The following is a 27184-nucleotide window of genomic DNA, read 5'->3' on the forward strand; positions in this document are numbered from 1 at the left end:
TATCTTTTCCTAGAGGATGGGTTTTTAGCTTATCATTATTTACTTGAACAAACCAACCTATTTCATTATGGGAAAAAAAAAAAAACACCAAACCAAACAAAAAAAAAAAAAAAAGTAGAGAGAGATGGGCTAGTCACAAGAGAGAGAAAAAAATTGTATCTTTCAGTGTGTGACCAGCCAGAGGAATTCTCCTTTTGTGCCAAACTGCCTTGTGTTTTCAGCTGGAAAAGACACTCCACAAACTGATAGCAGATGGTGGATCTGAAAATAGGTGCTTTACATGTTTGATTCAGAGCCAGCATTTTGTTGTCTAGTTGTCTCACATTTTTGCCCTGTGTTGTGTTGTGCAATCACATGTGACACATTGAAATCAGCCTTGCTACCCCAGTGTTTTCTGAAATGGGATTCTTGATGGCATGGGCAAGAATTTGGTGTGTTTACTGTTCTTGGAAAGACTTCCTCCATTGGAAGCCACCCTTTGAGGAAAATTTCAGCCAACTTTTCCATATGGGAAGGGTCAGTGGTGCCACTAGAAGAAATCTTTGCTCAAAGACTCTCTGGAGAAAAAATCCAGATTCCTTGGCAGAGGCTGGTGTAGAGAGGGAGTCTGTGGAGAGAAAGAAAGGGTGGTCTCTGCAAAGTGGCTTTGAGCCATGCAAATACAGTGCCACCAGCTTGCCTTGCAAAATAATATTTTCCAGCTCCCTGACAAAAAATGTCATGTGGCAGCACAGTATTTTTAGCTGCATGAGTGAAGTTCTCTCTCTCTTTGCTGAAGCAAAGCTCTTCGATTGCCCAGCCATGAGCATGAAATGGTGTGTGTTGGTGAAGACTGATTATTCAATGTCAAAATCTCAGAATTAGTGCATAATAATCCTGTTTAAATATGAAGGGTTTTAATCATTAATTTCAAATCTACCAATTTCCATGCTGGTCGGGCAATAGTTCAATTACAATTCCTCATCTGAGGAAAGGAAAGAAAAGAAAGTGGGAAGAAATGGGCAGAAGTCAAAGATCATTGCATGTGAATCTCTGATAACCATCTTTTCCATGAGACTGTTTCCATAATGCTGCAGTTGCCTCTTTCTAGACTTTTTAGAATGTTCCTTGCATTTAAAACAAAACAAAACAAAACAACAACAGCAACAACAAAAATCATAATAGAGCTAAAACCAGGAAAACAGGCCTCCAAAATTTCCAGATAGAAGCTAAAAGATGCAGGTCATTAGCTTCATTATATTTTCCAATTTAGGCCTGCTGGGCTTTTCTTACTTAGGAGCCTCTTTCCTTGGTGGTGGGTTACTGAAGCGTGATCTTTCCATATTCTGCTTTCCAAACTTTCTGCAGTCAGTGGATGCCATTCCCATAATTCCACATTTAATGACTCTCTCAACTCACGTTAAATATATTCCCCCCTTTATTGTTGAAATCCGTCTTATAAACGTAAAAGTATGAAGCTGGGATTGTAACACAAGTCAGGATAACAAGCCTGACCACAGTGTTTCAAATGTCTTCCATGAGTTACTTTTGTGAGTACACTTGTACCCTCTAAGGTTAAAGTCAGTGAGAAAAATATCCATCAGCTCAAGTGTTGGGATAACATGACACAAAAAAGTTCTTGTATTCACTGCATCAGATTCAGTAATCAGTGCCTCTACTAGCTCAGTCCTCACACAACTCCTGCTTCATTTTTCCTGGCTGTTTAATATTACTAAGTTAGAGGAGTAGCTGGCTGGGATGTCCCCTTTGTGTCACATTTTTTTTTAAAAATGTAAATATTTTGTTGTGATGAATATTTTCAGTGAAAATATTGACAAAAATATTTCAGGGAACTATGGCAACTCAAAGCAGCTGTGGACATTCCCCCAAAATAGTCAGTAGGAGCACATATGTACAGGCACGCATGCTTAAAAGGATAAAGAAAGCATATTTCATAGATTTTGCTTTGAAGAACAAATTAATTCATGGCCAAATTAATTTTACTTCCAAAATAGGGGAAATTATGCCTGCTGCAATGCAATATAATATTCTCTAGAAACAAAGACCTGATATGTTTTCTTAACTGCATATTAAAATAACAAAAAAAAAAATCTAAGCAACAAGATATGAATTAAATTTCCCAACTGAAATTTTTTGCATGTGTATCTTTAGTGAGTGCTTTGGCTAATTAAAGAAATAGAATCAAATGAATGCTAACATAAACCCTTAAGAATATTACAGTTGCAAAAATTGACAGGAAAAGAACCTTGCTTAAAACACTGCAGTCTTCTGTGACATAGGCATTTTTAAAGAGGCTTTTACTTTGCATTTGACACAGCTTTATGTTTATAATTTGCTATGCAGTTTTAATTCTATGTTTTGTAGTACTTAAGGTCTGGATATGGGTTTTGTTTCATTTTTAAAGTACTCTGCTTATTTATTGATCTCTGATAGAAGGTTGAAAAAAAATGAAAAAATATTAGGGAAGATTTAAAGACTTGTTTAAAATGTTTGTCAGATTTTTAGCTTATCAAGTTACAGACATCTTGCACAAATGTTAAAGAAAATGCATAAATTACCTATGACACAAATCATAAATCCTTCTTTATAGTTCCAAATGGATTTTCCTTGAGGCTTGCATCTGAAGTGCCCATTGGCTTCAGAGGCAATTAGGAGTGGAATCTTCTGGCACCATCACTCCTTCCTGCTACCAGTCTCTGCCTGACATGCCCTGAATGAAGAAGCAGGACCAGCTCAGTCCCTTTGGGCCTCAGCTCCCAGGCAGCTCATCCTCCACTCCTGGAAAGGAGCTGGAAGTCCCTGTGTGATCTGGGCCCTTTCGGGCACTCTTCTTCTAAGAGCTCTTCAGGCCGAGTCTGCTGAGCTCCAAAGATCTTAAAATCAAGAACCAAGATAAGCAAATTCCATGGCCATGTGAAAGCAGACCTTTCTCACAGGATGAATCTTCTTGCAGACACCAGTTCCAGTTTAATGGGATTGCATTTAGCCATTACAATTTAGTCTTTCTCTAACCTTTTGCATTGACATACTAATAATATGTCCAATACCTGTAGCTCCCATGGGACAAAGAACTGTGGAAACTACTGAAATCAATAGAGCTGCTTCAGACCTGAACAGGTTTATGTGGAGAAGAAATCTTGCCTGTACTTCATACAAGGAATCTTTGTTGCTGAAAACTGTGCCATAATTGCAGTTTTGTTTGGTTTTTCAGCTTTCTTACTGGGGCAAGTGCAACATCCTGACCTCTCTCTTTCTTTTGGAGGCTTTGTTCATGATGGAGAAGTATTTAGCAGAGGTCTGCTTTCTTTCTTCTTATTTTTTTAAGATCAGTGATCTTTCTCTAGGGTACTTTTGGATGCTGAAGCAAATGTGATTCTGAAATGCAACTTTTTTTTCTTTTTTAAGGCTATTTACAAGTTCAGTCACAGACAGGTTTTTATTTTAAGAGGATAAATATCAAATGCTGAGCTGGAATGGCAAATGCATTGTTTACTAGGAGGTACCCTATTCTGTAAAAAAAAGAGAATTTAAGTTCTATAAAAATGCAGCATAAAAATCCATGCTGCTTCAAGCAAAACAAAACATGCATATAATGAAGGAAAAAAATACAGTTAACATATTGTCATGGAAGTATTTTTATCTCAGCACAGAGCTAGTAATGTTCACAGACCTGCCTTCTCTCCTGTTTGCTTCAGTAGTAAAAATTGGGAGATTTCAAAAATATCCCAGAGGTCATCCAAAATTTGAAGGCCAAACCACTGCTGTAAAGGAGAATTAACTATACCATTGTTTTGGAGATGTGGTGGTTGAGCTATGATTCATGATACAGTTCAGCTACACTGGCCATGAATTTATTTCTCTTACATGCACAAGTTTGTAAATTCATAAGCTAGAGTATGAGAAAAGTGTGAAAATAATTCAGACTGTTTCCTACGGTGTACAAATCAGGACCAAAAATTTTAATCCTTGCAAAATCTGAAGGAGTGATTCAATAGTCTTCAACAGCCCTCTAAGACAGGTGGTAGCAGCACTCAGAAAATGTAGCTTATTTTGAAGCACAGTTTCTGGCGGCTGCAATCAAGGTCCCAGGTATGCACAAAAGCCCTTTTCAATGGACAACATAGAAAGCTTGGCTTCTATGCAAGCAACATCACTGCTTGAGTCTGAATTGGGATTTTAACTCAGGCTTATCCTGACTACTTGGTGGGTGGCCTTGGGCAAAGCTCATCCACTTGAACAGCAAGAAGCACAGTATACAGCGAAGCAAGAATTGTTTATTTTGTTCAAAATCAAAAAGAAAAAATGTTAACAGTTCTAATTTGTGCTTAGAATTTTAAAATATTGTAGAAACTGTTATTTCAAAGCACCCTTAGGTTCCACTCAGTGCTCAGCATCAGTGGGGAGTATCAGTCCAAGATAACCACTGGCAGAAAAAAAGCGTTCTCAAAACCAGGACACTCAGATAGAAGAATTAGATCTGTACCTTCTGTTGCCTTCAGAAGAGTTTCAAAGCAAAAAGGATCCAAGAGAGAGCAACAGGTAAGCTCAATGGGTGCCCATCTTCCCCACCACAGGTACAGAGGATATTCCACCAGAAGGGTGGAAGCAACCTCCAGCAGGCAGTGCCAGTGCTGAGAATACCAGCAAATGTGTAGCTGTGACACAAAATTTCTAATGTTTATATTCTAGTATTTGAGCTATCTCTTCAAAGAAACTTTCATACCCTCTGGTGTAAAAGTATGAAATGACATTCTGGTAGAGAGACTCTAAACCCAGGAAGAAGCATGGTGTGACTGTCAATTCAAACCTAAGGACATAGTGATGAAGATATTTTACATGCAACCCAATATAAAGATTCTCTTCGTTGTTTTAAGGTGATTGCAGGGAAGTCAGAACCAGCTGAGCCAAATGCAATTCCCAAACCTGTTGAATTTCACCTGCTGCTGTTAATAACATCCAGGATAGAAAAATAAAGAAGTCTTGTAACACATTATGTACTTGTTTTCACCCTATTATCTTCCTCCAGTATACGTGTTATTATAATTCATTATTTTCATATTTACATTTGTATTTTCATTTGTGTCCTTCACAGAGTACACCCAGAAACGGATATTTTTCTCTAAAATGTAAGGATATGAAACTGTAAAAGCATTGACTCAGACTAATATCTACTTTTCCACTTCTATACATATACAAAAGGAGGAAACTGAACATCATGCTCTTCTTGTGCTTCCTGCAAGATCACATCATCCTAACAAAATGTCAAAGTCTGGAAATTTCATGTAATTAAACATTCATAATATATCAGTTTCCTTTTACAGTAACACAAAAAAACTGGTGAAAGAGCAAAACACAGCCATGATGAGGTCTGGTTTTCAGCATTTAAACCGGTGTTCATGGCTCTTGGGAAAGAAGAAAAACTTTGCTTGTGACATTTTGGAAAGGTGGTAATTTTAAATCAACTCTGCTAGTTTTGTGTAAGAGCTGGCATGGATTTACTCAGATAACTTCATCCAAGTTGTTTTTTGGCCAAGGAGATCTTAAAGTTAAAAACCAGATAATCTAGTAAAACAAAATAAAAGGCCTAATTAGTGATGGTAGTTCTAGCCTCATAAGAAAATAATGTGATGTATTTGGAACACAGATGAGAGCAATAGCTCCACAGAAGTGTTATTCCAGCCACAGAAGGTCTTAAATACACCTTTTAAAATGTATAATATAATGCCAGATGGTTGAGCCACATCTGAGATTTTCAGGGCATTCAGTATGCGATCAAAGTTAAGCAATCACTGAAAGAGAATAAAATTGCTAAGAACCTGCCATTATAGTTAATGTGTGCACTGAAAAATTGATTCTTGATCTTGTTCAGTAAAACTCTTGGTGGGTGGCATTTCTGTGAAATAGGTGTTAACTGGATTAGCTCAGTTTCAGGTCATGTTTTTCAACACAAAATGTAGTTCTTTCTAGTACTTTAAAAAATAAAATTAATATAAAGCAATAGTTTGTCTAACTAATAGCCAGACTTCTGTATTCTCTTGTTATAGTCAAAATTACATTCAGCCCCTAATCTAAATCTGGGTAGTTTCACTCCTGAATGTGACTAATCCCTGGCTGGACCACTCTGCAGGATCTGACCAACTAGAAGGTCTCAGAGTACACTTCAAGTTAGTCACTGCACAGCACAGATAACCTGGTGCAGCTGCTGCCTCCCCTCTCATCACTTCTGGTTAAAAAGTATGTGATATGAGAAAATTGTTCTAGCTCTGTTTTTACCAGGCTCTACATTATCCAGGGTTATGGTCCTTCCTATCTGCTTTCCTCAAGCTGCAGTTGAAATTTTCACTGCATAAGTAATTAATTTGGCCATTATAAAAAGAGACCATCAGAGCCCTAGCTTCAAGGTCAGATGTTGGGACAAACAGTTAGGAATGGGGAGACCTCTAGTGACTTGATCTGACTGATGATCACCATCATTAGTGGTGTAATTATTGCATTACAAACACAACAGCTTCAATGGGAGCAATTAAAAGAAATCCCAATCAAAATGCCATTGGGGTTTAGAATTTGGAGAATTTGTCAAGGTGAATGGAAATTCATGTTTACACTTACTCCTCTGCCAACTGAGGGCTAGGATGGAGGGCATTCTCCTTGTCATTGCTGTCATTACATCCCAGTGACCAGCTGATACCCTCAAGCCAGGAGCAGAGGCAGATGTATGATCCACACACAGCAGAGGGGACAAAAGCCTTTGAGTGGTGAAGTCTCTTCAGAAAGACCACATTTCACTCATTCTCTCCTGGTGGAGCCCCAGCCCCACACACTGTGCAGTGAGGCTGCTCTCACCACACACCACCACTTCATTTTGCCAGATCTACCAGGTTTATCTACTGGGAAACAATTCTCCTGCTTTTCACGACCTTCTGCAAGCAGGAGAGAAATCCAAGAGCACCATGCTACAGGTCCTTCAACCACACTCCTGGCAGCTCTGGGTCTCGGTCCATGCAGCTGTGTGCTACCTTCTCTGCCCACCTTGAGATCCCATTCTACAATATTCCAGTGGTCCAAGGATGCAGGACAGTGTGCATCTATGTAATTTTCAGATTTCCCTCAACATTTTTCTTCCTTGGGACATTGCAACATGTTTAATGAAGTCTGCAAACTTGCCAGCTTCCCAAGCCTCTCTAATTAGGAACTTGTGATATGACAAGCTTCTTAACAATACTATTTACTTTTCCTGAGACAGCAAGGGAAGGTTATGTTTCTCTCCCTGCAGAAACAAGTAGCATGATGGGTGAAACTTCAGGAAATATTATACTAGCTGGCTGCTCAAGTTTTATTATAAAACTTACTTGCATCTGAACTGGACCTGACTTTTTCAGCAACCTGAATTCCTGTAAGAATATTTTAATTTTTATCCTTTGATGCAATGAGGCTTTAATATATTTCAGCTCTTTTGTTTTGCTAGTAGAAAAACATCAATCAAATTCACACAGCTTCTTTTGATATTACACAAGATGTAAGAGGGTAACCCTCTCTCCCACTGGTGGCATTTCCTCCAACAGAATGAAAAAATCCAAACCAATTCAACTAGCTTGTCAGGCACAGAGGTAAGTGTGCAAACAAAGAGGACAGGTACTAAGATGAGGAGAAAAGCACCCTCAAGGATAATAGCAGAAATCCACCACTCCTTCTGCCTCCAACCAGGGCATGGTGCTGCCTTGGGGTGCTGGGATCTTTCTTGGTGGCACTTCCCTCAGCAGCTTAAATTTAGAATAAAGTGATGTTTTCTTCAAACTGAGAGAAATAATGCTCTTTCCTTAAGAAAAGAAAAATGAAGCCCAGCAGTGTTTGTGGGTTTCCTGAGCTGGAACAAATCAATCTTCAGCATCCAGTCCCAGATATGGCAATAAACAGCCACGGCATCTGAACCACAACTCTCCAGTGAAGACTAGGAGTAAAGTAGAGCTGCTGCCTGCTTACCAAACTGAGAATCTGAAACCAGTACCAAGGAAATGAGTAATTCTCTGCCAGTCACCTCTGCTACAGGACTTCAAGCATCTGAGTATCACCTTTACCGTGCTACTAAGCTGCAATATGACTAACAACATTTTCCAAGAGTATTTTAAGCTCTATCAAAATAGTAGCCCTAGGAATAAAACCCAACCAACCAGCAAACCCCACAAAGTTCATCACATTTCTCAAACCTAAACAGAAACATATTCTTCAGATTATTTCATTTTACACCCGTGGATCAACCTTAAAATTGGAAGGCACTGAGAGATGGTTTCTCTTACATTACTCTGGGGGTGAAGAAATGTACCCCAACTAAATTTTTAGATAAATACGTAGATTGATAAGATAGAAATTGCAGAGATCCTAACACTTTTCAATACACTATAATGAATCACCAGCCAAGCCAGTTTAGTCATGCAACAATACTTGGTTTCTCTCCTCTGCAGCACCTCATGTTAAGGAAAGATTATAGCAGCAGCAATTTGTTTCAGATTTACTCTGCCAGATCAGTTGCTGATAGCTTCAGGCCACTCTAATCTGGGAGAGAAAATGAAGCTCTCTGTTGACAGAAGAGCCACTGGTGATTTTCTTGAGGCACTTCATTGTTTATGTAAAACCATTAAGGAGGTTGGGGTGATATGAGTTCAAACTCTTTCAAAAACAGAACCAAAACAACTTCAGATTTATGATTCTGTCTCAGCTCTCCTCATGAGATATGATATTCTTCTTAACTTGGATTAAACACCAATTGTGACTACTACAAAATATTTGGTTTCTTCTCATAGAACACTAAACAGTGGCTTACCTTAGGGAGCTGTAAATAAATTAACTGCATTTTGAAACAAACTCTAGAGTTTACATCATCTTAACTGTAAATTATAAATTAGGTGCAATGGAAGTTACAGTAGATCTTTATATGCTACTTAGAGGTAAGGCTTTCAAAGACATCTAAAAGAATTTAAATATCCAGTTTCTATTAATTTGAGTAGAAAACTATACTCAGCTCCCTCAGGTATTTTCAAAAACTTCATCTTAAAAGACTATGTTGTAAACTCTAAACCTTTTAGAGACTTGGAGAGATTCCCACTGAGTTTAGGAGAGTTAGATCATGCCCTTATTGCCTTTCCAGAACATGGTTCTCCTCCTTGGGCAGGCACCAGGGTCTGCAGCACTGTGACAGGGCCTCAAATGCCTCCCTTCAATCCCCTAATCAGTCACTAGAACATTTTCTTCCTAGAAATAGAGTGAAACAAGTCACTGTAGTGCATGAGCAAACTCAAAAATACTCCAGCACCCACCTAAAGGGTCTGTAAATTTGCAGATTTTCTTGATTGATGAAACCAGCAGATGCTGTAGTCTCTTTACATACCTGAAGAGTGTGAAACAGGAGATTTTGCCAGATATCTTCAGTTCTGGAAGACAAATCCAGGAGAGGGAATTACATTATTTTATACTGAGGTCAACAAGACTGCCAAACTGCTTACATCAATGGCAAAACTCCTATTGCCTGCCATGGTGCTGGATTGTCCTGGGCCATTATATCTGAGTGCTGTGGGGAACTGCAAACCTCCAGGCACCAAAGGCACCCTTGGGGCTCTGACGAGCACAAAGAAGGCACCTCCTCACCCCTGAGCTGTGCTGACACACTCTGGATGTGCCAACTCAGGACCTTCACTCCAGGAACAAACCCTGGCTGAGAAGTGTATCCAATATCTACACCATCATTTAAGGGAACTTGTTAATTCTCCATCTTTGCAGGAATGGGCTCTTTTTCCACAGTACTCATTGGAAGCAGAAGTTAAACTCAAGCTTCATTCATACATGAGATTTAAGTTTGCTTTTTCCCCATAGGAACAATGCTATTTGAGAGTTCAGAAGGCATAATGCTGAATATTACAAAAAATGAGAAAATAACCACAGGTAGTTTTAAATGAAACACAAAATTATATTAGTTGCACTTGAATTCAAAGCCAAATTTTTTGATTAGGGCTCCATTTATTGGCAATTCTGGGAAAAGGTTTCAGTATAATCCCCAGTTAATGAAACCTTTGCTAGTGAATATCCTTTGTCAACACTGCATTTAATGTGAGAAGTGCTTATACCTGCTAGATCATCAAAACCTGAAAAGCTAATAGACTCAACTGGAATGTAAAAAACAGGGAGGATTTACATAAAACTTTAATAAAAGAGTTTGGCCTAGAATGGTGTAGGGTGATTCCTTTAAAAACAGTTCTACTATTATTATTCTCCAGTTTCCAAATACATTTTTGCCATGAAAATTGACAGACAGCTATGCTATATATATATATATATATATATATATATATATATACATAGTAAAATATTTCTTGGAAAGGTTGCACAAGTAAAACAAAAAATTCAGTTGTAAAATCCCTAGAAACCTAGCCAAGCTGAGCCTGCACTTTAGATTCTTTTAGTCTAGTTCATCACTTACAGAGCCACACGGATGCCAAGATCCAAATAAACTGGCCCAAGAGAAAGGCAGTCTTGACCACTGCTAGCAAGCAGGCAGGGGAGATGCTGGTTTGGTTCACTGAAATGCTGGACTCGCCTGCTGCATGTTCCTTCGGTTTCAGGATGCACAGTGACTGACAGGAGCATGACAGAGTGTTGATCCAATCTGCTCTCCATCCAGCATAATCCCCCCGTTCTGCTGCAGGGGCAGTTTGGGTTTAGCTGGGGTGGGGGGTATCTGTGTCAGAGGCATTTTAGAAAAACTATCTTTCATGAAAGGGCTGTAAGATGGTGTTTTCCTACATATTTTTAAGAGATTCCTGAGGCCAAAGGTGAAATTGTTTGTCCTGTTTTTATGTCATTCAGAAATGTTTAAGGGCTATCTCTTGCTGGTAGTGTTATTTGTGGTATAGAAAAGGTGTTTCTGCTTTCAGAAATTTGACAACTGCTACATAGTTCTTCTTCCCACAACTTGAAAAACTGCAATTTTGTAGTCAGCTGCAACACTGCTTTGTTTCCTCTAGTCTGATGAAATTATTCTTGCACCACAGCACTAGTGCTGCTGCTTATCCACCTGAAATTTAGATACTCCCTTTTCCTGCATGAGTTTTGATATGAAGCCACAAGGACCAGTAATCCAACAGTGAGAGAGACTTTTAAAGAATTTTTCCCACTGCATGTAGCATGTGCTGAGACAGGACTTTGGAAATTCACTTAATGCTTCCATGAACACAAGTAATGTGTGAACGTGCCTGTGGCTGTGTACTTCCCTATGAAACCTTAGAACTAGGATTAAAGTGACTTTCAGGTCAAGCTGGATGATTGCACTAAAAAAGAAGTGCTTTATTTTTCCTTTAAAATTTTAAACTCTTCATTTCAACCATGTTGACTTTGTGTTCACAGAAACAGGAATGCTCATGGAAACAGTATTAAAAATATTTTTAGATACTCAGGAAAAGCAAATTTTGAAGCCCTACAAAAAATATTTGCAGTGGAAATCTCATTTCTCTCATTCAGTCAGGAAACAGAAATACACTATATGCATTGCACAGCCATTACATCTGTTTGAAATGTGCCAAGAACTACTCATAAATTAACTACAGACATAGAATACTGTAAATAAGTTTGATGACAAACTAATCAAAATGTTCTCAATGGCAACTCAAATTAAAAAAAGTGAATACACTTGTTAGAAAACAAGGTAGGTATCACAGACTGCATCTCTAACTTGACTGCTCAGTTAGCAGAACAACTCTGTTCCTTTCTGTCAAGTGTACCCCTTGAAAAACTGAGTGGTAAGAAAAATTTTTGGTTTCTGTTTCTTCTCTTTTGCTTGCCACATTCCTACTTGACTTTCTCATGATGGTGCTGCCTGAGTGGTATCTATGGGACTGCATAGCGAAAATCCTAGGAAAACAAGGGAATTGCCCTTCACCAAAGACATATCCTGGGTACACTTCTACACCAGCACACAGATCTTTTCCCAATTTTTTACAAAATCCCCCTCTCATATTTATGGTTGAAGTCCCCATTTTTAAAAACACCTATGGCCATGTGTAATTTTTTTCTTTGAAATGTGCCTTAATGTGGTGCAGACCTGTGACTGACATTAAGCATGCTGTAAGTTTGCTTTTCCATAGAAATTCTTTCCTGAATTTGAGCTTAAGCACCCAGTTACCAGACAGAAAAACAAATATATAGCCTCTTCTGTTCCTAGTTTATTAAATTTATAATCATCATAGTGCCATATTGTTTAATACTGTACAGCTAATCATATCCTAAAAAAAAAAACCCTATTTAATTGGTATCAAATGTTAGAAGAGTAAAAGCCAAGGGCACAATATCTGCAGTTGGGATTTGACATGAGCATAAAATCACCCTCGTCTTCATTCTTTCAGCAAGGGGTAGAAGAAATGTGAGCAAAACAATGGATTTCAGTGACAGACACATTCTTTGAAATATGGACTTACCCAAACCCACACCAAGCCTGTTAAATGTCAATGAATAAAGGGTTTGAATTCCTCTCCAGAAGCATCACTTTCTTGGTTGGTGAGGAGAAGGAACCATTGCACCTGCTAACAGACCTTAAAAGGAAAATCAGTATCTACCTAAATTGTTCTGGAATCCCAAAGTGAAAAGTTTTTCTTTCTTTCTCATGTAAGAGAATTTTTCTGTAGAGCAGTAGGGTTATTTTGAAGTTTTTCTACAGCCATAAAGTTCAGCAATAGTGTAAACCTCGATTTTAAGTTCTGTTCTGGTGAATAAATTCGTTACTGAACTAAAAAAAAACAAGAAGTTGTTTCAACATTAGTTTACATTTCACAAATAGGGTTTATAAATCAGAAAAAAATAGTTTTCACAAGTAAGGAACACTATAAGAAAAATTGTGAGGAAAAGATTAGACCATAAAACCTGGAAGTGCTTCTTATTAATAATTTATCATATTATAAGAAAAAGGCTCAAGACACTATTGTACAACCAAGGATGACAACAACAAGGCTGCAAATGCATTTTTGACTCCATAGTGAAGAGAAGAGGAAAAACACTGAAATAGAATCACAAGTAAAAAGTCCAAGACAGAGATACAAGAAGCAATACACACTATGAAGTGCAGAAAAGTGATAAATCAAAAGATGTTCACCTAATTTGGCTAGCAGTAAAAAAAAAAAAAAAATCATAATAAGCATAAAAATAAACATAATGTAGATTGAGATGGTGGAGCTTAAAATATGCAAAAAAAAAAGTGCTGAAAAATCAAAATAAATAATTTTCTCCTGTATTTTAAAAATAGGTTATTTTTTCCAATGCAATTGTAACTCTGAACACAATTCTGAGGGGCCCTTGGAGACACAGCACAAGCACTCAGGCTGATTTTATAGCAAAAGGGGTGAAGCATTATGGTGGTAATTGAAAAATCAAATGAGAGTGTTAGTGAGCCACCAAGGCAAGAGGTACAAGGGAATAGGGAGCAGAAGGCTGTCCCAAACTATGACTGTGACATAGGCTAGTGTAGGCTTATGTGCTAATGTGCCCTCAGCACTGGAAATGTTTATAACATTTTAAAAATTAAGAAGTATAATATTCACAAGTATAATGTAAATAATGTAAATAAATTTAAATATAACAGACTCCTCTTGCTTCCAGGCAACACAAATTATGAAAAAAGAAATTCAGGGACAGTCTGCCTGAGGAAAAAGATATTATAAACACTTAGACAAAATGGAATGTAAGGGATATCTCCATTCTGGGGAGTATCTTGAGACTTAACCCCTTACACCAGGAAAAACGTTTTGCTATTGGTTCAAAGCAATCATTCTTTGGACCCTTGTTCAGAAGCCCATCACAGAAGACCAAGTGAAGGAAAGCACACCCCAAACAACCCAGAAAACTGCTGATCAACACTTGATGAAGGAGGTGCCTTTCCTAAGCCCTCAGTTTTTAAGCCCTGAGAGATGATCAGTATTTGTCCTGCTCTTCTGATATTCCCTCCATTAATGCCTGTCTCACCATTTTGTGCTCTGACTGCAAAGTCTCCACAGACCCTGGTTTATGCTGGCATCTCACCAGTGCTTCAGGACCACAACCTGTGAGCATGGCCTCCAGGTGCTCTCTTAAAATTGGAAAGTCAAGTCTGCAGGTGTAGTATTGTTTAGCCAAGGAACATAAAAAACAAAATCTGTATAACTCAAATATTGGATATTTCAGAGGAAAACATAAATTATAAGCATTTGAAAGATCTGCCATGAGTGCAGTAGAACGAAATTACATAAAACATACACAACATTAGACCAGTGGATTAGAACGGGAAACACTAAGAGTTAAAACTGGAGAAAAAGTTGATCTCAAGAGGCTGAGATATTACTGTAAAAAATTATTTTCTAGGGAAATAATATTGTTTTCAGTACTATGTTCAACTTTCATTGGAAAAAACTTTCTACATACACAATAACAAATAATTTTTTACTTACAAAAATCACTGACATTTACATTCATACTCTTAAGGCACAGTTTGGTCCAAGGAAAGGAGCAAAAGACCTGTCTTTTCTTATGACATCATTCAGACCTACATTATTTTAAGTTCTAAGTTTTATTTTCTATAATCATGACTGCTTTCATCAGAGAGAAGTTAAAAAGAAACATCTTAATAACTACTGTCACAACAGATCACAGAAAACAGGACACAGGAAAATACATCAAATCATGTATTTTCTGACTTGAATACTGACATTTGATTCCTCTGAATTACATTTACATAGTACACACTGCAATGCAGTTAAGTCATTATTAAACTCTTTTTAAAATCTCGTTTTGGTGTTTTGTGTGAACAATTCCACCATTAGACTAGATAGCATTAAGTTTGCCTGTGAGCACAGGACTAGCACAGGGCATAAATCCTTTCCAGGCTTTAAAATACTCTGAAAGGGCTACACATCTGCATTGCAAGCTGCATATCACAGATTTTCCTTGTATCTGAGCATTTTTAAATTTGCTGGCTTATTAAAAAGAAAACAAGAAAAAAAAACCTACAAACCACCCCCCCCCCCCCCGCAAAGCCCCACAAACAACAACCCTTTATTACTTTGAAAAATGAAAGCTTTTACTAGTAAAATACCTTCTTGCAGTGCTCAAGTCCTTGAGTTCAAGTCCAACAACCTGAACTAACACTCAAAGCTAAGAATGTTCTTGCAAATGCCCAAAGAAGACGTTTGTGTCTGGCTGAAAAGAACCTATTTATTAGAGTGAAACCTTAGCCAGATTTGTTTTCTTATCCAGCAAGGACAAGAAAAAAATTAATTCTGGAATTCCTTTTTCCCAGTGTATAAAAGTGTGTAAATAAATTCTCATCACTTTATTTTGCAGAAGTACAAATAATTCCTCATAGATGAGTTTCCCATTTATGTTCAGAAATTTATAGAAACCTGTACAGGTTTGTTTATCTCATTGCTGTTTCCACTAAATTGTTCTTATTTCAGCCAGTGATCTTCAGGTTTTGTACCTCCAATACTTCTCTCCATTCTGTTTCATGCAGCTATTACAATATTGAATCAGGTCACTGTTCACTAATTGCCAGTTCAGAGAGACCATGAATTACTGCTCAGTTCTTCTAAAATCAAGTTATTTGGCCTGATAAAATTAAAATTAAAAAGAAACACAAATAGACCCTGGAAAACATCTTTGTGAAACTTGCAGGATTTCAAGAAGACATCACGACAAAATTATATTCTTTCTATATAAGATTTTTTGAAAATAAAAAACTGGAGAGCTTCTAATCTAAAAGTACATTTTCAACAAAGATGACTTCACATTAAAATTAAATCTATTAAAATATTTATTAAAATATATAAATAATTGCTGCATAAAATTTCATCTCTGTGAAGTAGGAATTTTCAAAAGGAAATAACTTGCATATGAAATATTTTTTAGCTAGGTAAAATAGAAGGTAAAAATGAAGACATGCTGCATTACAGCTGCTAACTTATTAGGAGCCAGCCTCCCTGCCACTTTGGTCCCCTCAGGTAGTACCTGAATTCCTCAAGTAATCCCACAGAATCTAATAGGAAACCTCAAGGAGTAAGGTACAACTCTTCTGATTAACAGTGGCAGAATTTGACCTTAAGGTCATTTTAATAAGCATACAGGCGACTTGTCATTTCCTAAGTATCCCTTTTCATAATACATTCCATAAAAATAAGCTCTAGGAAGATATGGTTTCTCCTGCTCTAATATTCCAGACATTTGGAAACGCTGAAGAGAACAAAACACTGCCTGCTTGTCACAGACACATAAATGATAATGTCAAAACCTAGATCAAGTACCCACAATGAAGGACACCCACAGGGAGTTAATGTCCCTGTCCCACAAACTAAAGACCCACAAGTCCCAAACATGCCCATTCCCCTTCCATATCTTTATAGGTGTGTCTAAGCATAGATGTTGAAGTGTTGCTCCTTGTTATCAAACTCCTCGTTGCCCAGTGTCATGAGGAAATTTATATTCTGAGATAAAGGCTGACAAAAATATCAATGTATTCCTTGAGTACCAATTTAAAGTTCTGCCATATCAACAAAAAGTATCTTCCAAAGCGTAGAAATATCTTATGCCAATCACATTTGTTGATAGTATTGGAACAGTAGAAAATAAAAATGTGGCTTTTTCTCCCTTTGCATTATCATCTAGTTATTGTCTTTTTAAAATAAGAAAATAGCACATGGCTTATGCATAGACCTGTCTAGCATAGAAAAATTGGAAAAGATGCAAACCAACTAATGCTGTCACAGAAAAAATACTTCAGGTCTTGAGTGCAAACTGTAATATCCTATAGAGATTAATATAAGCATGCCAGGTTTATGGTTATTCATTATTACACTTCTGGGAAAATAGAACAATATATCTTGATAGTTTAAAATACATATTATATCCTCTGAGTCTCTTCTGATTATTTAGCCCATATTTCTGTCACTGTATTTCAAAATTACCTTAGAGGGAGCATTCTGACTTTGTGAAGTTAGGAGAAAAATTGGCAAAAATAACTTTCTTAGTCTTTAAAAGGTTACTTAAATGCTGAATGAAGCAGTCTCTCATCAGAAGACCAGGCAGAAAATGGAAAGCAGGAGCAGGAGACAGCTAGCAATAACTTTGATCTGACCCTCAAGCCTCAGCTACTAAATGATGCTCTCAGGATCTCAGAGATTGTATTTCCCATAATGGGAAATAAAAGTCCATTGTATTCTGCTCAAATGAACAATTTGCTTTGGTCACAAGAGTCAGAAGCTAAATATTTCTAGCAAACACAGGTACTTACAAAGTCTTCTTTTAAAGTCTGTTCTTATTTTGGCCTTGGGAGGGCAAGAGCAACTTGGCCCACCCCATTTAAAATGTAAACAGATCTCTTAGTAGGTAGAGAGAAAAGTGAAAATTAATTAGCCAGCTTTTCTTTTGTCTTACAAAGTTGGTGGGGAGGAGGAAAGGGCTGCAGAAACAGAACTCCCCTTGCATAAGACCCTTCAGGAATACACCTGAATAAGAAAATATGCCAGATGAATTCAGAGAGGTAGTCTGCACACAAACACTGAGCAGGATAAGAGAGCAATTAATGTTAACTGAGATAATTTTTAATGCATTTCAGAGGAACATGCCACGGTCTGTCTTAAAACATGGAATAGGCATTATCCTGGTAGGCATGGAAAACTCTGCTGAGGAGGTCAGAGTTTCAGTAGAAAGAATGTGAGGAGGGAAATGAGTATGTAAGATGAATTTTACAATGAGAAATCAAGTATTAGGCAGAACAGAGACTGGTGGTTCAGAGGATGATGAGGAAACCCCCACCAACACAGGTGGTTTCCCAGCATGTTCTCCTCTTGCACTGTTTGGGCACAATGGGGTCACCCAGGGTAGTCCAGAGTTGATCCCTTCTACAGACCCTGTTCTAGTCACTGGTGAAACCCCTTGGCAATGCAGCCACCTCTGAAAACCTGTGCCTGGGCTGTCTGCAGATGCACCTGTGGAGAAAAGTGAGGTACAGCCTGGTAACAGCAGCAGAGAAAAGCTAAACTTTTCTTATCTATTCCCTTCTTTTTGAACTCATCCCAGCTAAATGATCTTCCCTGGTTCTTAAGGAAGATTTATATGTGACAGCTAAAAAACTGATGATTATTTTGTTTATCACACACAGCAGCTTTCATTGCAGAGATATAAACAGCATCTCTTGACTCCAGTTCTCTGGGGTCATCTCTCTCAAGTTCTTTTTTGGATGTTTTTATAGCCCTAAAGCTCTCCCCTTTTAGAAGGCAGGACTCCCAAGAACTGCATGTTTTATTCACAACATCAACATTGATAACACAGTCCACCATCAATTTCCTCCCATATGTATGCAAGCTCATTAACCACAACAGCTTTATTTTGTATAATTCAGAAATTCTACTGAAAAAAATCCAAAACACCAACCCAACCCTAAACCTATATTAAGTAGAAGGTCACACTTTGAGATCAGCTGGTTTTATGTAGGTGTGTCCAAGATGAAACTGTGATCCCAACATTACCACGAGCTTCAACAAAACCTTGAGGTGGGACCTGCCAGTAGAGGGCTGAGAAGAACAGAACTCACTGAGAGATCTGCTGAAAATGTCCCTGCAGCATACTCAGCATCCTTGGTATCTCCTACAGGTAACCATGTGTCCAGGTCTCCATTAACAAATACTTTGATTTTCTGAACTCTTGCTGTGCTAGCCACCAAAAAAAAGAAGAGGAAGAAGAGAAAAAGAAAGAGGAACAAGGAGGAGGAGAAGAAGGAAGAGGAAGAGGAAGAGGAAGAGGAAGAGGAAGAGGAAGAAGGGAAAAAGGAAAAGAAGGAAAAGAAGGGAAAGAAGGGAAAGAAGGGAAAGAAGGAAAGCATGTTGGGTTTAAATTTCTTAGCATTTTAGCCTGTAAATTGCACAGAGGCTAATGAATCGGCCCAGGCCCCCCTCCATCCTCAGCTAGATCTGCATCTAGTATTCCTCTCTATGTTTACAGTTGGGAAGAAATTGAATTAACTACATAGTATTATTTTAGCATAAATGAACAGGAAGACTGCACCAAAATTGATGACCCAGTGGGTGTTGCACCTCCCTGACTGTACTGTATATGCAGAGCTTTCTAGACTCAAATTTATTGGTTTGTCAGAAACTTTAGTTATTTTCATCAAGTTGAGTTTTACATTAAACATTCCTCAACTTAATTGGAACCATGCGGACACATTTGGGCAGCATCCATATTCCCGCTCAAATAAAAGGGGTACTTTGTTACAAATTCAGCATACTTCACTGTTAAATTATATTTTTCTAGCAATTACAATTAAATATGAAGTTCACACTTAATAGTAGACCTTGTAATCATGTGGGAGTAGTTCTCCTGTGAACATCATGCATGGGTGGGAGAAGGGAGAGCCCTGTAGCCTAATTTTAATAATGAAATAAACAGTTGTGCTGGTGAGTAATTCAGGGATTTTAAGACAGAGCATTGGCAGGATGGAAATAGTTTAAGGAGCTTATTTAACCCTCTCACCTGCTACTTCTAGCTCACTCAGGAATCTCCACCACCCAATTTCAGCCAGAGAGGAACAGCACCAAGAGATAGGGGAAGGGGTCAAGGGGTAATGTCATGCCTGGTTGTTCTTGCTTTTAGTCTCCTTGTGAAAGTTGTTGAGGACAGCAAAATGAAGTTTGCACAAATATTTTAAAGTTCTCTTTTTTCAACCAATTTGTTTCTGAATTTAATAACAACAATTTTGTAAAAATGCTCTGCTTTTCTGGCATTTGTCTTGAAAAATGGGTAATGTTGTTCAGAAAATTGAGATTTCATTTTAAATTTCATTTGTGGTTTTATGCTTTCAGGCCTGTCCCTGTAAAAAGCAGGGTCTTTCTATCATAAAAACAGAGTGTGAAATATTCCAGCAAGTTATGATGGTATTTCTACTATCTTGAAACATGTTACTACTGACATCTCATGGAGTTACAGAATATAAACAACAGTGAAAAATACAAAACCTAAACCTTACAGGAAAACTTTCTCATTCCTATTTTTTTTCTTTTATGAAAACAAAGCTTTGAATTTGTATTTGTACATGAGGAAAGCATGAAAGATACAGGGGTCTAGGCCTGAGAAGACACTGGGATGAAATCTGCTTCACTAAAACAAAGAAAATCCAAGATTAACTTAGAGGAAATATGTCTGCCCAGCTCAATCTAATTTCCTAGACTTTGCCCTGAAAATCTCTTGCAAATTAACTTAATTTCCACCCTGTCTATTTATAGGCAACTGGAGCTTGTCCTTCATGCAGTTGATGCTGCCCAGCTACTGTCACCCATCAGTGACAACCCAAGGCATTCCCTGCTTTCTCTCTGCTAAGCTAGGTTCAATATGTTTGAAAGAAATCTCCATGCATGCCCAGCTCAGAAGGAAAGTAAATTATGAGACTGTCAACAATTCAGACAACCTGCCCTGGCAGCTCCTTGCATTTGTGGACATACATTTGTGGCCAGTCAGGGATGTGCATTATCCTGGTTTTGGCTGGGATAGAGTTAACTTTTAAAATTAAAAATTAATATTTTTTTTAGATTTATTTTTTTTGTAGCTAGTACAGTGATGTGTTATGGATTTAGCATGAGAATAATGTTGATAATACATTCATATTTTTTAGTTGTTTCTAAGTACTGCTTATACTAAGTCAAGGACTTTCCAGCTTCCTATGCTCTGCCAGCAAGAATGCTGGAGGGGCACAAGAAGGTGTGAAGGGACACAGACAGGACAGCTGACCCCAGCTGACCAAAGGGGTATCCTGTACCATATGGCATCATGCTTGGTACATAAACTGGGGGGAAAGATTGGCAGGGTCTGCTGCTCAGGGACTGGCTGGGCATCTATTGGTTGGTGAGTGGTAAGCAATTGCACCGTGCATCACTTGTTTAGTATTTTTTTTTAATTATTGTTATTATTTTTCTTCCTTTTTACTCTTATTAAACTGTCTTTATCTCAACCCACAAGTTTTCTCACTTTTACTCTCCCCCATTCTGCTGGCCGGGGACTGAGTGAGCAGCTGAGTGATGTCTAGTCATCATCTGAGTTTAAACCACAACATGAATGTGTCACATGGGCTATAGGAACAGGATTTATGTCCTCAGACACATCTTCCACACTGAGCATGCTGCAGATATCTGCACCAAGCATCTGCTAGCTGAGGCACAGAATTTAAAGGAGTGTTTTCCTTCTTCATCCTGCACATGTATCCTGTTTGTTCCTGTTCCCACCATTGTTTTTCCTGCGTAAAGCATGCCTGGAGAAGCCAGCTCCAGGCAGGCATGTCTCAGTTCCCTAGGATGGAGGAATTAAATAACTCAAAGCTATTGAAAGCACTATCCTACAATGCTATCACCCTATTTCTGATATTGCAGCAGAGAATTAAACCTACAGGAGTACACTGTTCTCACAGAGCCTGCCTTACTGCTTCCCTGACCTGCTGAAGTCTCCCGGTCAGCCCTAGAGCTGCCGTCCTTCTGGGTGGATTGGTCATCCACATTGGTCATCTGGAGGGTCCTAAGGCATAGCAAACCACTTCTCCCACTCAACCTTTTCTGCTTTCACCTCTCCTCTTTGCCCATGCAGCCATTATAGTGGTAAATACTGGAGAGCTCATCTACTTCAATAATAGATTAGTGCTGCTTGAGGCACTGAGGATCTCTGCAAACACTTTTGGGGTTCGCAAGATGGTTCCAAGCCACTTTCACTTGGTACAATTTAGCTTCATGTTGGTCTCATGGCACTGCAATTTCATTTTAAGCTGGGAATTTTTTTTACACTGGGACTTTTCTACAAAAACAACAAACATGACTGCACAAACCACACATTGAACTTTGGAATCCATACTGTTTGACTAGTTTTGAAATTTTACAAAATAATGATCCTTACAACATCCAAGGGCTGCCTCCACTCTGTTACAAAGTCCCAGTGGGTTCCAGAGGACTTCCAAGGCCAGCACCTTGTGGTTTCTTTCTCAAAGATTCTCATTGCCATGCTCCAGCTCATGCTTTCTCTGAGGGTGGCCAGATTTCACCACTCATGGACAGCACAAGGAAAGTTCATATGAAAAGACAAGGCCAGAAATATTCTACTGAGCCTAAGGCACAGCATTTCTTTCAGGACTTAAACCTAATTCCCCATCATTCTGCAAATACGCCTGAAAAGGCATTGCACAAAAAATGAGACTGCATTGCAGCAAAAGATGCCTTCTGCTCTTTAAACAATCCCTCTTCAACAACACATATTCTCATCTGTGCATTTTTAATAGAAGCATAATTTTTGTCATATGTTGTAATGAATAGCATACAGCTAAATGGTGCGTGTAAGACTGCAATTCCATCTGGGAGTTTGTTGACATTGATAAACCGCTTGGGTTTTGCTTTTGTGGTTCATGCCATTACAGCAACTCAACAGGATTACAATCCTGTTAGGTATAGCTGGTTATAGGCATTATACCATATGATAATGATTGTTTCATTAAAGAAAGTACTTAAAAATTCAGTTGAAAATTCTCATCAACATTCTGATAATATGGCATTAAAAATTATGTTTATGTTATTACCTGAGTTGCCAGTCTAGTTTAAGATTCCGCATCTCAGGCAATGAAAATGCTTTAGTTGGATTTAATTATATCTATGCTGCGGGACCAAAGCATTTCCCTTGCAATTTTGTGGCATCACTACTTTTATAGGATATGAAAGCCAGAACATTGCATTGCCCATGAAGAAAAGTGAACCAGACAAGTCTAGTAATTTCATAGTCTAAACTGAGTCAAACAGATACAAATAGGGAAAACTGCAGGTTTACATTCTTTTTCTATAATTCCCAGTCACTAGCAGTGATAGCAGTGGCAGTGCTAAGGGTGGTTTAAAAACCCTTATTTATGAATATTTTCCTTCAATTCTATTGTAATTAATAGATCAGCCAATCCATGCATGCATTTCCCTGAAAATGAAGCTTATGTTAAAACACATTTCCCGCTTGTCCGCAAGTAAATGCATTAAACCTATGTGAAAAGGAACTTTAATTCTTCTACACTTTACTCCAAGTTTGTCTGGATCACCATGGGTTTTAAACATTTCAATCATGCAGCCTGTTTCTAGCATGGCTTCACTCTGCTTATTGGCATTTAGTTCACAATTAATTAACTGCACTTAATGACTTCCTTCAGCAAAGCCCAGATGTTCTAGGCTGGATGGAAGGGAAATATTTCTGATATGAACTCTTCCACTTATACAAACCACTGGAATGGCCAACATAGCCTGATAGATTACTGGAGGCACTGTCACGTCTGATATCCTGCTGCTTCTGTCCATTGTTCTCTGTGGAAAGGCTATTATCTGTAATACCCCCTGCACTAGATTCTCAGATTTCACTTTTTGCACCAAGCACCACCAGCAGGAAAATCTCAGGGATGGGTCACAGTAGCCCATAGGTCCAGGGCAAACAGGACAGAAAGCAGCTGCATTTATTGGACTAGGTGAACTTCAAAAATCCCAACACAAACTACTCTGTAATTCTTCCCCTTCCTATTGCTGGCTTTACCATTAGCTGCTGCTCACTCAGCACCCACACATCAGCCTCAGGTGCCTTGCTGCTGCTTCCAGACATCCACACAGGAGCATCCTGCTAGCATCCTGTTCACACATTCTTGAACACTGCAAGAGAGTAGATGCACTCACCCCATCTCCAGTAAGAAAAAATAGGGAAAGAAACTAGGTGACAAAACTGCCCAGAGAGTCAATGGAAATTATTCTCCTGAAACCTGCAAACCGGATCATTGTCTAGAGGCTTTGCAGGTGATGAGAAGCTTCCAGGCAGAGGAAGTATTTAAAAAGCATTTGCTTTAAAAGCCAAACTACCGTTTAAAGTGTTAGGACATCCAGAGGTCCATTTGCCTGTTTATCCCCATTTCATGCAGTTTCAGACTCCACTACTGCTGTTTCTTACTCAACAGCGACACATTACAGAGACTGGAAAAACTGAAGTTTCACTTTCAAAATAATGGCACTTCCACCTTGTGGCTAGAACCTTCTCCATAGTACAAAATCTTTGCAGACATAGCTTTCACAGCAAATTCTGTGGAGATGTGATGCATACTGGCAAGAGAAGTTTGCTAGGAATGTCTAAACCAGCTAAACATGACAGAAGTTAAACCTCTCAACAGAGCTTTTAGCTTCTATAAGAACATAGACCAGAACTGATGGTTTAATTAAGGCATGTTTCCTTTCTTCTCTTCTGATACCCTTAGCTGACAAGGCTGTATATGCAAAATGTTTGAATGCAGACAAACCTGCTTCTTCTGGGGAAGCCACACAATGGCCAGCAAACAGTTCCAGCATTGATGGGGAAATGGAGGGGGCTGAAGCAATACAGCTGTGACATGTGGTGAAGCAGCCTTCTCCTGCATCCTGGGCAACACCCAACAGCAACACAAAAATCTGTGGGGTGGAATTTAGGGTTGCAGGTTGCTCCCACAGAAGTTCTCTGGAGATAAGGTGGAAGGAAATAGAAGTAAACAGAAGGCAACCACCAATGAATCTAGTTTTGCAGTGATTTAAGATGCCTAAATCCTTTCACTCAACATCTGGACTAAATTCTCATTAGTCTTAAACCATTATCAGAAAACCTTAATATATGATTCCTTCCCACTAGGCTCTGTCATTCTCGTCCAGATATATCTCCACATTTGTCCAAACAATACAGATTTTTCCCCTGTTAACAGTCTACAATTACAACAATTCCTGTGAGGGCAAGATAGAAAGGGAGGAAGGCTTGAAGGGCCAGTCTCTATCCCCTTTTGCACATCATTAATAACACTGTTAGTGCAATAATGAAGTAATCTTCATTATAAATGCAACAGAGAAAAAACAAAATGTGATTCAAGGTGGGATCAGTGAATGACGCCATCAGTTTTTAAAAATAATATTTAAAGTAGGCAAATTTGATCTGAAACCATTGAAAGAAAAATATGGGAGACCATAATATGGGGTCATTTTACAGTATCTCTTTTGTAAACGTAAAGGTACTTTGCCCTAGGTTAGGATAGGATAGAGTTAATTTTCTTCTCAGTAGCTGGTAGGGTGCTGTGTCTTGGATTCAGGATGGGAACAATGTTGGTAATATACTGAAGTTCGAGTTGTTGCTGTGCAGTGCTCATTTCAAGTCAGGGAGCAGCTGTGGGGCAGCTGGAGTTAACCCATAACACACATTAATGAAAGTTACACTATATACACATGTAAAGAGTGAACATTAGTGCATGTAAGTTATGATACTGTTTTCTGATGAGTACTGAAAAATTCCTGGAAAAACATTTGATAACTACTTAATGTTTTGTAATACTTTCAGCTGAGTGATTTCCTGCTCTAATGGCCCTGCAGTTAATTTCACTGGGTTTGGAGGAAAGACTATAGAGAAGATTTTTGGTATTTGTTTATGAAGCTTAGTTTTATCCTAGAATGAGGAACCCTCATCATTTTTACAATAGCTGAACCAGGAATGTGGCAGACATTATTAGTCACAACACTATGGGTAATGCTAATAATAACAAAACATACTAAATAATAATAACTAAATAAACTAAACTAATAATTTCTTTACTTCAGGAGTCACAAATTAAATAAGACAGAAAAAATTAATCAGGAAGCAGAAAGCCAAGACTAAGTAACTCAGATTCTAGGGCAGGCATAGTACATCTATCAGAATTTTTAGGCAATAGATCTTCCAAGAACAATTAGAAGGTGGTGTTCTGTGAAAGGAGTCCAGACATTCAGCAAACCCCCTTTAGCTCCTTCTTCCCTCTGTCCTTCATGATCAGAGCTGCAGCTTCCCCATACTGTGCTCATCTTGGCACTGACCTAGAGGGAAAAGAGTTTAAAGCTTATCTGTTTTATTTTTTGTAGAGTCGCTTTGTTTCCAACATTTTGTGAAAGCAAAATTTTGTGTCTTTCTTAGGTTAGACACATTTGTGGTTTTGTCCATATTATATATTGCTATGGCTAGATACAATGCCAAGTTCCAGCATCTGGTTTGTACAAAGGATGGGTATGTGATTCTGATTCCTTATTTTGAAGGAGGGAAGAAATATGTGTCTCTATGTCTTTCCAAGTCATTTAGAATAAAGGAAACACCTTACCTATAACTTTTAAAAATATGCTATTCTGAATAAACATGCTATGAAGAAGATGACAAGGATCTTCTCTTGTGTTAGATGTTTCTTTTACAAATAATTTTATTTCTAGGACTTCATAATCTCCAGACCTGATTTAACAGTTTCCACATCAACTTCCACTGAAGCCAATAAGAACAAAGGGCCAAAGTGTGCACTTGCTAGTTCTTCCTTTAAAAGTAGGGGCAGCTGCAGTGTATTCACATTTACTGACATTTATTAAGCTGACTTTTAGCATTGCCAACTGGCCACGTGGATTTGCAGTCTCATGGACTGCAATTTGAGTTTGGGATATATTCAGCTTGCACACTGAGAGCAGAACTGCAGCTTTGGACAGTTTTTAGGTGGCTGTGCTAAGGGTAAAGCAGCCATTTGGTACTGTGTACACATTATTTTTAAGCACTGATCTTGCCTTTGATTTCCTTCCAATGCCTTCCCCCACATACAGCTCACTAACCAAGCACAATCCACTTCTTTCTATGTGGCAATTCCTGAGGTTTTGTTCTTGGTTTGTTGGGTCTTTTGGAGTTTTTGTTTTTTGGAAGGGAGATTCTCCCTATTGTTACCAAATTTGGAGAACAGACAAATCCTAGTGGCTGCTAGTCAGATTCCAGCAGCCAAAACCATGGAGCAAGGAAACAACTCAGGCTTTTCCTGTAAAATCTTAAGTCAGGCCTACTTATCTGGAGTTCTCTGACTTAGCACTGGCCTGAGGTGTCTTTGTTCACAGCACCATGGGGGTCCATGCACCAGAGGTATGCAGGCACCTGGACCAGTCTTCAAAAGCTCCCCTTGCAGTTCTGGAGGAGTAGATGCTTCATTTCACTCATCATTTAAACATCTGCTTTAAGATGAGATTAAGTGACCCCATTTGTGTTTTCCACTGGCCATAAAGAGAGTCAGGGGGTGCTCACTGTACCTTGTAGATACATAGGTTTGGTAAACCAGCCTTGAAGTCATAAACAGAGACACCAA

This window comes from Lonchura striata, chromosome 3 (assembly GCF_046129695.1).
Source record: "Lonchura striata isolate bLonStr1 chromosome 3, bLonStr1.mat, whole genome shotgun sequence".
In the NCBI taxonomy this organism is placed as follows: Eukaryota; Metazoa; Chordata; class Aves; order Passeriformes; family Estrildidae; genus Lonchura; species Lonchura striata.